The sequence below is a fragment of the Mirounga angustirostris genome, unplaced genomic scaffold (genome assembly GCF_029215605.1).
Source record: "Mirounga angustirostris isolate CCGP_5_RB_7025 unplaced genomic scaffold, mMirAng1.0.hap1 SCAF_9, whole genome shotgun sequence".
Taxonomy (NCBI): domain Eukaryota; kingdom Metazoa; phylum Chordata; class Mammalia; order Carnivora; family Phocidae; genus Mirounga; species Mirounga angustirostris.
The window spans coordinates 24,618,665-24,632,354 of record NW_026991717.1 but is presented as its reverse complement, the minus strand read 5'-3'; the positions used below and the strand labels follow the sequence as shown (position 1 = coordinate 24,632,354).

The 13,690-nt window shown below is 58.5% G+C and overlaps 7 non-coding genes and 1 pseudogene across 7 annotated transcripts; all 8 read right to left on the bottom strand.

Moving 5' to 3' along the window:
• Positions 1–280: 280 nt before the first annotated feature.
• On the bottom strand, positions 281–361 carry LOC123862638 (small nucleolar RNA SNORD115). The gene has a single exon (XR_006795329.1). It is a non-coding gene; the product is annotated as a small nucleolar RNA SNORD115 (small nucleolar RNA).
• A 1,593-nt stretch (positions 362–1,954) lies between these two features.
• Positions 1,955–2,035, bottom strand: LOC123862627 (small nucleolar RNA SNORD115). Its single transcript, XR_006795319.1, has one exon. It is a non-coding gene; the product is annotated as a small nucleolar RNA SNORD115 (small nucleolar RNA).
• A 1,579-nt stretch (positions 2,036–3,614) lies between these two features.
• On the bottom strand, positions 3,615–3,700 carry LOC123862667 (small nucleolar RNA SNORD115; annotated as a pseudogene).
• A 1,596-nt stretch (positions 3,701–5,296) lies between these two features.
• Positions 5,297–5,377, bottom strand: LOC123862634 (small nucleolar RNA SNORD115). The gene has a single exon (XR_006795326.1). It is a non-coding gene; the product is annotated as a small nucleolar RNA SNORD115 (small nucleolar RNA).
• Positions 5,378–6,970: 1,593 nt separating this feature from the next.
• LOC123862635 (small nucleolar RNA SNORD115) lies at positions 6,971–7,051 on the bottom strand. The gene has a single exon (XR_006795327.1). It is a non-coding gene; the product is annotated as a small nucleolar RNA SNORD115 (small nucleolar RNA).
• A 1,601-nt stretch (positions 7,052–8,652) lies between these two features.
• Positions 8,653–8,733, bottom strand: LOC123862648 (small nucleolar RNA SNORD115). The gene has a single exon (XR_006795338.1). It is a non-coding gene; the product is annotated as a small nucleolar RNA SNORD115 (small nucleolar RNA).
• A 1,562-nt stretch (positions 8,734–10,295) lies between these two features.
• LOC123862644 (small nucleolar RNA SNORD115) lies at positions 10,296–10,376 on the bottom strand. The gene has a single exon (XR_006795334.1). It is a non-coding gene; the product is annotated as a small nucleolar RNA SNORD115 (small nucleolar RNA).
• Positions 10,377–11,969: 1,593 nt separating this feature from the next.
• LOC123862623 (small nucleolar RNA SNORD115) lies at positions 11,970–12,050 on the bottom strand. Its single transcript, XR_006795316.1, has one exon. It is a non-coding gene; the product is annotated as a small nucleolar RNA SNORD115 (small nucleolar RNA).
• Between the last annotated feature and the right edge of the window lie 1,640 nt (positions 12,051–13,690).

The window sequence follows — 13,690 nt, the reverse complement described above, 5'->3', positions numbered from 1 at the left end:
TCACTGAGGCTGCGCCGAGACAATGACCACCACGGCCCAAGAAAGACAAGGAAATCGGGGTTGCAAAGCAATGGCTCTTCAGGAGGCATCCTTGGAGGAAGAATGGGTTGGCAGGCAAGGCCGAAGGCATGATCCACTCGTGGGCACCTGGAGGCCCACAGTCAGTACATAGCCACAGTGGGAGCCTTGAGGGAATGGTTGCCTCAAGCCCCAATCTGAAGCGCTCGCCCAGGGCCCCGAGCATCCTCAGGATGCTGAACCCAGCATGATCTAATCCATTGGGCCTCAGCGTAATCCTATTGAGCATGATTTTTAGGTCATCATCTCTCTTCGAGACATTATGAGTTCTCATCATTGATCCAAGGAAAGCAGTGGTGATGCAGACAGGCACTCACCCATCCCCCGAAAATGATTACTGGGGATGCTTACTGTAGAGCGTGATGCCCGGTGGGGGGGTGGGGGCATGAGACGTTGGGCGTCTTGCAGTGTCTGGGCCTAGCAAGACTTGGCCCTCAGGGTGGGATCTTCATCTGGGGAGAGGATCTGGGGAGAGAGGTGTAGGTGAGGTATGAAAACACACTGCTCTGCGGCACCTGCCATTGTAGCCAAGAGCTGCCAGTCCAGAAAGCCTGGTGCTGCATGGCAAGGTGTGAGGCCAGCCAGCATTAGACAGGAGACGGCATGGAAGGGGCAAGTTACAGGAGCAAAAATGCCCATACTATGACCACAAAACAACAGAGAGCATGGCCCCCGTGAGAGCTGAGCCTTGCTGATGCTGCCCCCCAGATGGCCTGGCAAACAGACTTCCTGAGAGGTAGCACGCTGTGGACTCTGGGCCAGGCATGAAGGGTGGGTGCCCTGGTATGTACAGTTAAGCCCTTGCCCTCCCATGGATTGGCTATCTCTGACATCCGGAGTTGGGCTGGTGTCCTCGAGGACATGGGGACACACGGCTCTCAGAGTCCTGAGGGCAGAGGAATGGATGCCGGGATAGCAGCGTGCTCCCAACCAGGCATGCTGCCCACTCCCACCCTGCATAGGGGCCCTCTCCCTGCACCTGCTGGGTCTCATCACTGGGATCACCCCCTCAGATCTAGATTGCCGAGATAATAGGCCCAAGGACATCGCCTGTTATGCCCAGGGACTCAAGATTACCCTCCTAGGCCAGGTTGGTCCTTCTTGTCTCAGCGGCCCATGGGATTGGAGAGGGGAACTCCCCAGTTCCCCGAGGGGACCCAAGCTACTTGGGAGTCAGGTGAATGTGAGAGGAGCTCTGGGCTCTCTGGCCCAGGGCAACTCACCAAGGTCTGGCCTTCATGAATACCCCACGTCCGAGGAGACAGCCACAAGTGGCCCCAAAGGGCCTATATCCACCATCTTGATGGGCATATAGGCACACCGTGAAGCAGTGAGGTCCCTCAGCTGATCGTTGCCTAACAGCGGTGACCCTGCACTTTCTAGTCCATGTCAGGGACCTGGCCAATCTTTCAATTCCCCTGCACCTGGGATGGCCCAAGGTCGGACCTTCAGTGGGGAAATCCACTCTCTCCTGCCATCCAGGTTTCCCAACCCGACACCCATGTGACCGCCACCCAGACACAGGCCACCTGTACCCACTCCAGATGGCATCTATGGCCTCCCTCGAAGCCCAGGGGCTCCACTCACCTGCCATGTTTGTGACCACACTGAGACCCTGGCCACCAAGGCCCACTGAAAGACACAAAGAGACCAGAGTTGCTAAGCAATGGCTCCCGGAAGGCATCCTGGGAGGGGGGATGGGTCGGCAGGCAAGGCCAAAAGCCCGAGCACCTCATGGGCACCTGGAGGCCCACAGTCAGGCCACAGCCAAAGTGGTGAGGCCTGAGGGATCAGTCGCTTCAAGCCCCAAACTGCAGCGCTCCCCCAGGGCCCTGAGCATCCTCAGGATGCTGACTCTGAGATGGTCCCTTCCATTGGGCCTCAGCATAATCCTATTGAGCATGATTTTTAGGTCATCATCTCTCTTCGAGACAATATGAGTTCTCATCATTGACCCAAGCAAGGCAATGGCGATGCCGGCGAGCGCTCTCCTGCCCCTGCAAACCTGCTTACCCTGGGTGCTTACTGCAGAGTGGCATGCTCTGGTGGGTGATGGGAACCCAAGAGTTGGGATTCTGGCTGTGGCTTGGCCTAGCAAGACTTGAACTCAGGGCAGGAACTTGGTCTGGGGCAGGATCTGTGGAGAGAGTCATAGGCTAGGTGTCAAAATGTCCTGCTGTGGGGCACCTGCCTCAGTGGCCAAAAGCTCCCAGTTCCAAAAGCCTGGTGCCACGTAACCCAAGGAAGGCAGTTGTGACCCGAGCGGACGTTCTCCATCCCCCAAACTGCTCCTCAGGGGTGCCTACTGTAAAGCAGGTTGCCGCGCGGTGGTGCGGGGGCATGAAATGTTTGGCTTCTTGCAGGTGCGGGGCCTAGCAAGACTTGGCCCTCAGGGCGGGTTCTTCAACTGGGTACACAATCTGGGGAGAGAGGGGTAGGCCAGCTCTCAAAACGCCCTGCTCCAGGGTACCTGCCCCTGCATCCAAGAGGGTCCATTCCTGGAACCCTGGAGACGCGTGGCAACACGTGAGGCCGCCCCACACACGGCAGAGGGACACAAGGAAGGGGTAGGCTACAGGAGCAGAGATGCCCATACCTGGACCCAGAAACAATGGAGAATATGGCCCCCAAGGGCGTCAAGCCTTGCTGATGCTGGCCCCCAAGAGAAGGCTCGACACATCGGATTCCTGAGAGGTAGAATGCTGTGGGCATGCAGCCCAGTGTGCAGTGTGCATGCCCTCGTAGGTAGGGCCAGGCCCTTGCCCTCCCACCATTGGCCATCTGTGGCACCCGGAGCTGGGCAGGTGCTCTTGAGGACATGGGGAGCCACTGCCCCCAGGGCCCACAAGGCAGAGAAATGGATGCTCGGCAAACAAGATGTGCATGCAAACAAGGCATGCCGCCCACTGCCTGCTGTACAAGGGGGTATCTCCCTGTACCTGCTGGGCCTCTTCCCTCAGATCAATCCCTCAGGTCTAGAGTGCCACCGTGATATGCCCAGGGTTATCGCCTGTTGCACCCAGCGACATGAGATTCCCTTCCTAAGCCTGGTGGGCCCTTCCTGTCTCAGCAGCCACAGAGATCAGGGAAGGGAACTCTCCAGCTGCCCCAAGGGGGCTCAAGCCTCTTGGGAGTCAACGTATGCAAAAGGAGCTCTGAGCTCTCCAGCCCGGGACACCTTACCAAGGTTGAGGGCTTCAGGAACAGCCCAGGGCCATTTGGGACAGTCACCAGTGTCCCAAAGGGGCCTACGTCCAACATCTGGATGGTCCCATGGGGCACACCATGAAGCAACGAGGTCCCTCAGCTGAACGTGGGCTGACAGTGGTGTCCCTGCACTTTCTGGTCCTTGTCTAGGACCCTGACAACATTTAACTTCCCCTACACATGGGAGGGTCCAAGGGTGGATCTTCAAGGGGGAAGTCAACCCTCTCTGGACATCCAGGTCTCCTGGCCCGATTCCCATGAGGCCACATCCCAGACACCTGCCTCCCGAACCCACCATAAAGGCATCTGCAGCCTCCCTTCAGGCCCAGGGGCTTCCACTCAGCATAATCCTATTAAACATGATTTTTAGGTGATCATCTCTCTTCGAGACAATATGAGTTCTCATTTTTGACCCAAGCAAAACAGTGATGATGCAGGCAGGTGCTCTCCTATCCCCCGAATCTGGTTACTGGCATGCTTACTGTAGAGTTGGACGTCCTGGTTAAGTGGGGATGAGAGCAAGAGACGTTGGGTTCCTTGCAGGGGCAGGGCCAAGCAGGACTTGGCCCTCAGAGTGAAATCTTCACCTGGGACGGGATCTGGGGAGAGAGGGGTAGGCAGGTGTCAAAACGTCCTACACCAGGGCACCTGTCCCTGTGGCCGTAAGCTGACAGTCCAAAACCGTGGCAGTGTGTTGCAAGGCTTGAGCCTGGCCGTCACATGCGGGGGACTGCAAGGAAGGGGCAGGCTACAGGAGCAGAGGAAGCCATACCTGGACCCCAAAACAATGGAGAGTGTGGCCCCTGAGGGAGCCAATTCTTGCTGATGCTGCCCCCCAAGAAGGCCCAGCACACAGGCTTCCTGAGAGGTAGCAAGCTGTGGGCACAGGACTGGGCATGCAGGGTGAGTGCCCTGGTAGGTAGGGTCAGGCCCTCGTCCTCCCACGTATTGGCCATTTGTGGCACCTGGAGCTGGGCAGGTGCCCTTGAGGACAAGGGGAGCCACGGCCCTCAGGGTCCTTAAGGCAGAGGAATGGATGCCAGGCCACCCACATGCACGCAACCAAGGCATGCCGCCCACTGCCCGCCGTGCAAGAGAGCCCTCTCCCTGCACCTGCTGGGCCTCTTCTGGATCACTCCCTCAGGTCTAGAGTGCCACCACGATAGGCCCAGGGCCATTGCCTGTTGTGCCCAGGGACTCGAGATTCCCCTTCAAGTTCTGGTAAGCCCTTCCTGCTTCAGCAGGCTAAGGGATCAGGGACGGTGCTCCTCAGCTGCCCTGAGGGGGCCCAAGCTCTTTGAGAGTCGGTTGCATGTGACAGGAGCTCTGGGCTCTCCTGCCCAGGGCACATTGCCAAGGGCCAGGGCTTCAGGAACACCCCAGGGCTAAGGGGGAGAGCTGCCAGTGGCCCCAAGGGGCCAAAGTCCACCATTTGTACAGGTCCATGGGACACAAAATGAAGCAACAGGAGCCCTCAGCTGAACGTGGACTGACGGCGGCGTCCTTGCACTTTCCAGTCCTTGTCAGGCACCCCGCCAACCTTTCACTTCCCCTGCACATGCGATGGCCCAAGGGAGGACCTTCAATGGGGAAATCCACCCTATCCAGACATCTAGGGCTCCCAGCACAACGCCCGTGTGGCTGCCTCCCAGACACGGACCTCCCGAACCCACCCGGATGGCATCTGCGGCCTTCCTCCAGGGCCAGTGGATTCCACTCACCTGCCATGGTTGAATCCACATGGAGACCCTGGCCACCACGGCCCACTGAAAGACACAAGGGGACCTGGGTTGTTAAGCAATGGCTCCCTGGGAGGCATCCTGGGAGGGGGAATGAGTCGGCAGGCAAGGCAGAAGCCCTGAGCACCTCTTTGGCACCTGGAGGCCCATAGTCAGACAACAGCCACAGCGGGGAGCCTGAAGGGATTGGTCGCTTCAAGCCCCAAACAGCAGCTCTCCCCCAGGGCCCTGAGAATCTTCTCGATGCTGACCTGGGGATGGTCCCCTCCACTGGGTCTCAGTGTAATCCTATTGAGCATGATTTTTAGGTCATCAACTCTCTTCGAGACAAACTGAGTTCTCATCATTGACCCAAGCAAGGCAATGGCGACACACGGGGGCACTCTCGCATCCCCTGAACTGGCTTACCCAGGGTGCTTTCTGTAGAACAGGATGCCCTGGGAAGGGGGCGATGGCACGAGATGTTGGGCCCCTTGCCAGGGCTTGGCCTAGCAAGACTTGGACCTCAGGGAGCGATCTTCATCTTGGGGATGGCATCTGGGGAGAGAGGGGTGGCCAGCTGTCAAAATGTCCTGCACTGGGGCACCTGTCCCTGTGGCCAAGAGCTGCCAGTCCTGAAAGCCTGGTGCCATGTGGCAAGTCGTGAGGATTGCCAGCACACATTGGGGGACTGAAAGGAAGGGGCAGGCTACAGGAGTAGAGATGCCCGTACCTGGACCCTGAAACCGGAGAATGTAGTCCCCGAGGGAACCAAGCCTTGCTGATGCTGCCACCCAGGAGAAGGCTGGGCAGACAGGCTTCCCGAAAGGTAGCACCCTGTGGTTGAGGGGCCAGGCAAGAAGGGTGTATTCTCTTGTAGTTAGGACAAGGCCCTCACCCTCCTAGGGATTGGCCATCTGTGACACTTGCAGTTGGGCAAGTGACCTCGAGGACCTAGGGAGTCACAGCCCCTGGGGCCCCAAGGTCAGAGGGATGGATGCCAGGGTAATCACGTCCATGCAACCAAGGCATGCCACCCACTGTCCGCTGTGCAAGGGCACCCTGTTCCTGCACCTGTTTGGCCTCTTCCAGGGATCACTCCCTCATGTCTAGCGTGCTGCAACCATAGGCCCAGGGCCAACGCCTGTTGCACCTAGGGATTCGAGAATCCCCTCCTAGGCTCGGTGGCCTCTTCCTGTCTATGCGCCCCAAGGGATCAAGAGGGGAGCTCCCCAGCTGCCCAAATCGGGCCCAAGCTCTTTGGGAGTCGACTGCATGTGACAGGAATTCTTGGCTCTCCCTCCCGGGGCAACTTGCCAAGGGCCAGTGCTTTAGGAATAGCTCAGGGCCAAGGTGGACATATGCCAGTGGCCCAAGGGGCCCACGTCCACCATCTGGATGGGCCCATGAGGCACACCCTGAAGCAACAAGAGCCCTCAGCTGAACGTGGGCTGACGTTGGTGACCTTACACTTTCCAGTCCTTGTCAGGGACCCACGCAAACCCTTGCTTACCCTGCACGTGAGATGGTCCAAGGGCGTACTTACAAGGGGGAAATCCACCTGCTACAGATATCCAGGGCTCCCAGTCCAATGTCCATGTGCAGCCACCCAGACACGGGCCACCCGACCCCACCCCAATGGCGTCTGCTGCTTCCCTCCAATCCCAGTGGCTTCCACTCACCTGCCATGTTTGAGGCCGTGCAGAGGCTCTGGCCACCATGGTCAGCTGAAAGTCACAAGGAGAACCAGGTGCTAAGCAATGGCTTTCCAGTTGTCCTGGGAGGCGGATAGGGTGATCAAGGGAGTTCGAAGGCCTGAGGCCCTTTGGGCACTTGGAGGCCCATTGAAAGGCCACAGCCGCAGTGGGGAACTTTGGGGGATCTATCACCTCAAGCCCCAAACTACAGTGCTCCCCGAGGACCCCAAGCAACCTTCAGATGTTCATCCCGGCATGGTATCCTCCATTGGGCCTCAGCGTAATCCTATTGAGCATGATTTTTAGGTCATCATCTCGCTCTGAGACAATATGAGTTCTCATCATTGACCCAAGCAAGGCAGTGATGATGCAGGTGTGCATTAGGGCATCCCCTGAACCTGATATCTGGGGTGCTTACTGTAAAGCAGGATGCCCCGGTGGGGGGTGGGGGAAGAGTCATGAGACTTTGGGCCTCTTGCAGGGACTGGGCCTAGCAAGACGTGGCCCTCAGGGCAGAATCTTCATCTAGGGACACGATCTGGGGAGAGAGGGGTAGGCCAGGTGTCAGAATGCCCTGTTGCATGCAACCAGCCCATGCAGCCAAGAAGTGCCAGTCCCGAAAGCCTAGCACCGTGTGGCAAGGCTTTAGGCCTGCTGGCACACAGTGGGTAACTGCAAGGAAGGGGCAGGCTATAGAAGCAGAGATGCCCATGCCTGGACCCCCCAAAAATGGAAAGCTTGACCCCTGAAGGAGCCGAGCCTTTTTCATGCTGCCCCCCAGAAGAAGGCATGGCACACACGGTTCTCGAGAGGTAGCACGCTGTGGGCATGGGGCCAGTCGTGAAGGGTGCATGCCCTTGTAGTTAGGTCCAGGCCCTTGCCCTCCCACGGACTGGCCATCTGTCATACCCCGAGCCTGGCAGGTGCCCTTGAAGATATGGGGAGGCACAGCCCCCAGCGTCCCCAGGGCAGAGGAATGGATACTGGGCAAACCACAAGCATGCAACCAGGTCATGACGCCCATTACTCCCCTTGCAGGGAGGCCCTCTCCTTGCACCTGTTGGGCCTCTTCCCGGGATCACTACCTCAGGGCTAGGGAGCTGCTGTGAGAGCCCCAGGGCCATCGCCTGTTGCATTCAGGAACTCAAGATTCCCCTCTTTGGCTTGGTGGGCCTTTCTGTCTTGACAGCCCAAGGGATCAGGGAGGATAGCTTCCCAGCTGGTCCAAGGAGGCCCAAGCTCCTTGGAGTAGGTGTGTGGGACAGAAGCTCTGGGCTGTCCCACCCGGGTCATCTTGGCAATGGCCAGGGCTTCAGGAACAGCCCAGGGCCGAGGGGGACAGCCACCAGTGGCCCAAGGGGCCCAGGTCGACCATCTGGACAGGCCAATGCATCACAACGTGAAGCAGCATGAGCCCTCAGCTGAACGTGGGCTGACGGTGGTTTCCCTGTACTTTCCCGTCCTTGTCAGGGACATGGCAAAATTTTCCCTTCCCTTGCAGGTGGGATGGCCCAAGGGTGCACTGTCAAGAGGTAAGTCCACCCTCTCCTTATGTCCAGGGCTACCAGCCCGAAGCCCATGCGGCTGCCGCCCAGATACCATCCTCCCGAACCCACCCCTACAGCATCTCGGCCTCCCTCCAAGCCCAGTGGCTTCCAATTACCTGCCATGGTTGAGGCTGAACTGTGACTCTGGCCACCACGGCCCATGGAAAAACACAAGGAGTCCAGGATTGCTAAGCAATGGCTCCCTGGGAGGCGTCCTGGTGGGGGGAATTAGTCGGCAGGCAAGGCCGAAGGCCTGTGCACCTTTGGGCACCTGGAAGCCCATAGTCAGACCATAGCCACAGTGGGGACCCCCAAGGGATTGGTCACCTCAAGCCCCAAACTGTAGCACTCTCCCAGGGCCCCAAGCATCCTCAGAATGCTGACCTTGGGATGGACCCTGCCAATGGGCCTCAGCATAATCCTATTGAGCACGATTTTTAGGTCATCATCTCTCTTCGAGACAATATGAGTTCTCATCATGGACCCAAGCAAGGCAGTAGCAATGCAGGTGGGCACTCTCCTGTCTCCTGAATCCGCTTACCGGGGGAGCTTACTGTAGAGTGGATTACCCTGGGGGTGTCAGAGCAGGAGATGTTGGGCCACTTGCCAGGGCTGGGCCTAGGAAGATTTGGTCCTCAGAGCAGGATCCTTGTATGGGTACGTGATCTGGGGAGAGAGGGTAGGCTTGGTGTCAAAACGCCATTCTCCCGGGCACCTACCCCTGCAGCCAGGGATGCCAGTCCTGAAATACTGGTGCCACATGGCAAGCCGTGAGGCTGTCTGGCATACAGTGGGAACTGCAAGAAAAGGGCAGGCTACAGGACCAAGATGCCCATACCTGAACCCTGCAAAAATGGAGAGTATGGCCCCCAAGGGAGCCAAGCCTTGCTGAGGCTACCCCCCAGGAGAAGGCTGGCACACAGGTTACCTGTGAGTTATCAGGATATGGGAACGAGACATGGCGTGCAGGGGGCTTGTCCTGTTAGGTAGGGCCAAGGCCTCACCCTCCCACGGATTGGCCATCTGTGACACCCTCGAGGGTAGGTGTCCTCGAGGACATGGGAAGCCATCGCCCCCAGGGTCCCCAGGGTAGAGGAATGAATGCTGAGCCAAACACATGCATACAACCAAGGCAGGTAGCACACTGCCAGGCATGCAAGTGGGGCGGGGCCTCTCCCTGCATCTGATGAGCCTCTTCCCCTGGATAACTCCATCAGATCTAGAGTGGCCCAGAGCCATCGCCTGTTGTGCCCAGGGACTTGAGATTCCCCTCCTAGTCCCAGAGGGCCACTTGCTGTCTCAGCAGCCCAAGGGATCGGGGAGGGGAGCTCCCAGCTACCCTGAGGTGACCCAAGCTCCTTGGCAGTTGGGTACATGCATCAGGAACTCTGGGCTCTTCTGCCCAGGGCACCTTGCCAAGTGCTGGGGCTACAGGAACAGTTGAGGGCTGAGGGGGACAGCCGCCAGTGGTCCCAAGGGGCCCACGTCCACCATCTGGATGGACCCATGGGGCACACCTTGAAGCAGCAAGATCCCTCAACTGAACTGGGTGACGGCAGTGTCCCTGCACTTTCTAGTCCTAAGGGACCCAGCCCATCTTTCACATGCCCAATGGTGGACCTTCAAGGGGAAGTCCACCCTCTCCAGACATCCAGGGCTCCCAGCCATATTCCCATGCGGCAGCCACCTAGATAAGGGCCTCATGACCCACCCCAATGACATCTGCGGCCTTCCTCCAAGTGCAGTGGCTTCCACTCACCTGCCATGGTTGTGGCTGCACCAAGACAATGGCCACCAAGGCCCGAGAAAGACACAAGGAAATCGGGGTTGCAAAGCAATGGCTCTTCAGGAGGCATCCTTGGAGGAAGAATGGGTCAGCAGGCAAGGCCGAAGGCTTGATCCACTCGTGGTCACCTGGAGGCCCACAGTCAGTTCATAGCCACAGTGGGGAGCCTTGAGAGAACAGTTGCCTCAAGCCCCAATCTGAAGTGCTCACCCAGGGGCCCGAGCATCTTCAGGATGCTGAGCCCAGCATGATCCCCTCCCTTGGGCCTCAGCGTAATCCTATTGAGCATGATTTTTAGGTCATCATCTCTCTTTGAGACATTATGAGTTCTCATCATTGATCCAAGGAAGGCAGTGGCGATGAAACAGGCACTCACTCCTCCCCCGAACCAGTTTACTGGGGTTGCTTACTGTAGAGAGGGATGCCCGGGGGGCGGGGTGGGGGCATGAGACATTGGGCATCTTGCAGTGTCTGAGCCTAGCAAGACTTGGACCTCAGGGCAGGATCTTCGTCTGGGGACACGAGCTGGGGAGAGGGGGGTGGGCGAGGTGTCAAAATGCACTGCTCCGTGGCACCTGCCATTGTAACCAAGAGCAGCCAGTGTGTAAAGCCTGCGGCTGCGTGGCAAGCTGTTAGGCTGGCCAGCATATGGCAGGGGACCACATGAAAGGGACAAACTACAGGAGCAGAAATGCCCATACCTTGACCACAAAACAAGAGAAAGCGTGGCCCCCATGAGCACTGAGATTTGCTGTGCTGCCCCCCAGAAGGCCCAGCACACAGCCTTCCAGAGTGGTAGCACACTGTGGACTCTGAGCCACGCATGAAGGGTGGGTGCCCTGGTATGTACAGTCAGGCCCTCGCCCTCCCACAGATTGGCCATCTCTGACACCTGAAGTTGGGCTGGTGCCCTCAAGGACATGGGGACCCATGGCCCTCAGGGTCCCAAGGGCAGAGGAATGGATGCCGGGATAACAGCATGCTCACAACCAGGCATGCTGCCCATTCCCACTGTGCACAGGGGCCCCCTCCCTGCACTTGTTGGGCCTCATCACTGGGATCACTCCCTCAGATCTAGAGTGCCGCGATGATAGGCCCAAGGACATTGCCTATTGTGCCCAGGGACTCAAGATTACCCTCCTAGGCCAGGTGGCCCTTCCTGTCTCAGTGGCCCAAGTGATAGGAGAGGGGAACTCCCAGTTGCCCCGAGGGGCCCAAGCTCCATGGGAGTCGGCTGCATGCGACAGGAACTCTGAGCTCTCCAGCCCAGGGCAACTTGCCAAGGTCTGGGGCTTCATGAATACCCCAGGTCCAAGGAGACAGCCACAAGTGGCCCCAAGGGGCCTATATCAACCATCTGGATGGGCACATGGGGCAAACCGTGAAGCAGCAAGGTCCCTCAGCTGATTGTTGGCTGACAGTGGTGTCCCTGCACTTTCTGGTCCATGTCAGAGACCCGGCCAATCTTTCAATTCCCCTCCACCTGGGATGACCCAAGGTCGGACCTTCAATGGGGAAATCCACCCTCTCCGACCATCCAGGTCTCCCAACCAGACCCCCATGTGGCCACCACCCAGACACAGGCCACCCGTACCCACTCCAGATGGCGTCTATGGCCTCCCTCGAAGCCCAGGGGCTCCACTCACCTGCCATGCTTGTGACCACACTGAGACCCTGACCACGAAGGCCTGCTGAAAGACACAAAGAGACCAGGGTTGCTAAGCAATGGCTCCCCGGAAGGCATCCTGAGAGGGGGGATGGGTTGGCAGGCAAGGCTGAAGGCCCGAGCACCTCTTGTGCACCTGGAGGCCCATAGTCAGGCCACAGCCAAAGTGGTGAGGCCTGAGGGATCGGTCACTTCAAGCCCCAAACTACAGTGCTCCCCGAGGGCCCTGAGCATCCTCAGGATGATGACTCTGAGTTGGTCCCTTCCATTGGGCCTCAGCATAATCCTATTGAGCATGATTTTTAGGTCATCATCTCTCTTCAAGACAATATGAGTTCTCATCATTGACCCAAGCAAGGCAATGGCGATGCCGGCGAGCCCTCTCCTGCCCCCGCGAACCTGCTTACCCTGGGTGCTTACTGCAGAGTGGCATGCTCCGGTGGGTGATGGGAACCCAAGAGTTGGGATTCTGGCTGTGGCTTGGTCTAGCAAGACTTGAACTCAGGGCAGGAACTTGGTCTGGGGCAGGATCTGTGGAGAGAGTCATAGGCTAGGTGTCAAAATGTCCTGCTGTGGGGCACCTGCCTCAGTGGCCAAAAGCTCCCAGTTCCGAAAACCTGGTGCCACGTAACCCAAGGAAGGCAGTTGTGACCAGAGCAGACGCTTTCTGTCCCCCAAACTGCTCCTCAGGGGTGCCTACTGTAGAGCAGGTTGCCGCGTGGTGGTGCGGGGACATGAAATGTTGGGCTTTTTGCAGGTGCTGGGCCTAGCAAGACTTGGCCCTCAGGGCGGGTTCTTCAACTGGGGACACAATCTGGGGAGAGAGGGGTAGGCCAGCGCTCAAAACGCCCTGCTCCAGGGTACCTGCCCCTGCGTCCCAGAGGGTCCACTCCCAGAAACCTGGCAACACGTGGCAACACTTGAGGCCCCCTGGCACACGGTGGAGGGACACAAAGAAGGGGTAGGCTACAGGAGCAGAGATGCCCATACCTGGACCCAGAAACAATGGAGAATATGGCCCCCAAGGGAGCCAAGCCTTGCTGATGCTGGCCCCCAGGAGAAGGCTCGGCACATCGGATTCCTGAGAGTTAGAACGCTGTGGGCATGCAGCCCAGTGTGCAGTGTGCATGCCCTCGTAGGTAGGGCCAGGCCCTTGCCCTCCCACCATTGGCCATCTGTGGCACCCGGAGCTGGGCAGGTGCTCTTGAGGACATGGGGAGCCACTGCCCCCAGGGCCCACAAGGCAAAGAAATGGATGCTCGGCAAACAAGATGTGCATGCAAACAAGGCATGCTGCCCACTGCCTGTCGTACAAGGGGGTATCTCCCTGTACCTGCTGGGCCTCTTCCCTCAGATCAATCTCTCAGGTCTAGATTACTGCTGTGATAGGCCCAGGGCTATCACCTGTTGCACCCAGGGACTCAAGATTCCCCTCCTAGGCCTGGTGTGCCCTTCCTGTCTCATCGGCCAAAGGGATTGGGGATGGGAATTCCCCAGCTGCCCCAAGGGGGCCTAAGTCCCTTGGGAGTCAATGTATGCAAAAGGAGCTCTGAGCTCTCCAGTCCGGACACCTTACCAAGGGCGAGGGCATCAGGAACAGCGCAGGACCATTGGGGACAACCACCAGTGGCCCAAAGGGGCCCACATCCACCATCTGGATGGGCCCATGGGGCACATCATGAAGCAGCGAGGTCCCTCAGCTGATCGTTGGCTGACAGCGATGTCCCTGCACTTTCCAGTCCTTGTCCAGGACCCTGACAACATTTAACTTCCCCTGCATGTGGGATGGCCCAAGGGCAGACCTTCAAGGGAAATGTCCACACTCTCCGGACATCCAGGGCTCCTGGCCTGATTCCCATGTGGCCGCTTCCCAGACATGGGCTTCCTGAACCCACCACAAAGGCATCTGCAGCCTCCCTCAATGCCCAGGGTTCTTCCACTCACCTGTCATTGTTCAGGATGTGCTGAGACCCTGGCCAGCATGGCCCGCT